This window comes from Sinocyclocheilus rhinocerous, unplaced genomic scaffold (genome assembly GCF_001515625.1).
Source record: "Sinocyclocheilus rhinocerous isolate Xijiao unplaced genomic scaffold, SAMN03320098_v1.1 scaffold4340, whole genome shotgun sequence".
NCBI lineage: Eukaryota > Metazoa > Chordata > Actinopteri > Cypriniformes > Cyprinidae > Sinocyclocheilus > Sinocyclocheilus rhinocerous.
In genome coordinates, this window is record NW_015645613.1 from 49,486 (window position 1) to 51,870 (window position 2,385).

Consider the following 2,385-nt stretch of genomic DNA (forward strand, 5'->3'; position numbering starts at 1 on the left):
TCTAGAATCGCTGCTGTCTCTTTATGAATGAATGGATATTCATGCCAGACAATGCTGAGTAATAAATAGCAGTGAACATTCGGACTAGGGGTGTCCTGGGATTTTACTGTAGTGCTATAGGCCACATGCTCTATCCACAAGTTTCCTACGCCCCATGAGGCCTAGTGTCAAAAGTGGGAGCATCTTCCGGTTCGGAGTAAACAAGCGGGACGTGACACTCATTCATTCAACAGTTGACAGTCAGTCATTCAAGATTTAGCGATCCAAACTTGCTAACGATGTGGGAACACAACTTCAACGAACTTAAAAAGGGTGAAATAACAGTACCTTTAGCCTCCGCGGTAGATGGTTGGGAGGATGACGTGGGAGGCCTCGTATCACTGAAAATCAAGCCAGCCACACTTTTTTTTTGGCTGCTAATCACGCAATTACGGTATGGGTGCTGGGAGCGGTCAAAGTGGATGTAAAGACGCCGTTATAACGGCGTTTCCTTTATACTTTTGCTGATATTTTCAATAGATTGCTGTTCACGGTGACCCAAAATATGTCTGCATAAAACATAATTTAACCCCAAAAATACCATAAAGCGACATCAGAATATTTATCTATTGCTATTTTCCATCATGACATAAATGATACAATTTCAGGATTTTTTTTATTTATGATTTGAACATTGATTTAATATTTGTGAATACATTATTTTTTGTGAATCCATAAAACAATTATTTTATGAATGTGTATTTACCCAGTTGTAAATAGATATTCAATCGATATTGAATATCTAATATTTAAATTTACAAAATTAAATGTTCGACTCTCTGGTAAAGATGTATTTTTGTTGCATAAAAATAGGATTTTTAAGAAAAAATTGGTGATTTATTTGAAGGTGAAATACCATGTACACAAACTAAAACAGACTAATAATAAAACGAACATTAAATTCAAACTAAAGCATTACATTTATTGAGGCCTTAAAATATGTAAGAAAGTAAAAAGGATGTATAACATTTTTTAATCCTTTTCTTTTGGACATTTCTTGTAAGTTATCCCCTGTCCCCTCTTGTAAGTAAAGATCCTAGAAATATTATGTTAAAAAAGCTAATTAATACTAAACTGTGAGACTAACTTTTTAATATTCTGTACAGAAACAAAGCAAAAACTGCACGACACTGATAAAGACAAAACTGATGGCACTAAATATCGTAGTGAGTAAAACAGGAGGCACCGAGAGCTTTACAAAAATCTTAAACAGTGAATTTAAAAATTCTGCACAGAGGTTAGCTGCTGGGTGTCACTCGAGGAGGAAAAGAGAGAGACCCAGAAACACTGAGGGCCCATAATGATGACTGTGGAGGGCCCGGCGGAGCCTGATTAAACTGTACAGGTGTGCAGGACACCTCGTGACGTCACTGCTTAAGGCTGGAATTCACCACACGACTTGAACATATTTTTAACACTGTAAACATCACACATTTAACAACTTTATAAACTGTTATAAACAATATGTGTTCAAGAACTGGCTCTAAATATCACACACGTGATACCCTCGGACTGGATGGAATTAAAAGTCTTAAACTAAAATAAAAATCAGTCTGTGCTCATCATACAGTACATGATTTATTTGTGAAATCTGTCAGCTCTAAATGACTGACCAAAGACTAGCACCATAGCACTGACTGAAGGCAAATAACTTCAACTCGGGGAATAAAATCTTTACAAAAATCATGTTGTTTATTCTAGCTGTTACTTGTAAAGTTGCCTTCAGAGCCAACAGATCTGCAGAAGATTCAACATATTTCTGCAATATATTTTTAATTTTCAGTTTTGGGCAGGACCCCTACCTCTGTTTGTTAAATCAAGCATTCTGCGTTAGTTCAGGCAGGCCTCGTAGTCAAGCTTTGCTATCAGCAGATTGGGACAATTCAAACCCGGCCCCTATCAGCTGATCCGACTCCTAAGCACTCAATTGACAAATCTCAAACAGGGCGGCTTACTTAAACACAGCTTCTGTCTGCTTGCTTTGCTGCTTCCTCTGTACGCTGTTTGCAACCCACCTCCTCCCCATCTCCTCCTCTAACTTCTGTTTAACTTAATGTCATTCTGTTGTCATTGTTGCATGCTCTGTTCTGGGGATTGTTTTGTGCTGCTCTCCTGTTCTTAAAATAGGAGGGTCACCCCTGAAACTGCTGCTGTTTCCCTGTCTTGACTTTCATGGAGCTCATGAAAAGGAAAGGAAACTTGGAACAAAGCCATGCCGCCAAATGTAACCTTAGAAAACATGCCAATAAAACTGGCCTTAAAGGGTTGTCTATGGTTTTCTTTTTGACTTAAGAGGTCCTGACTGAACTGTATCTGCATTTAGTATTTATGTAAAGCGGGCTGGTA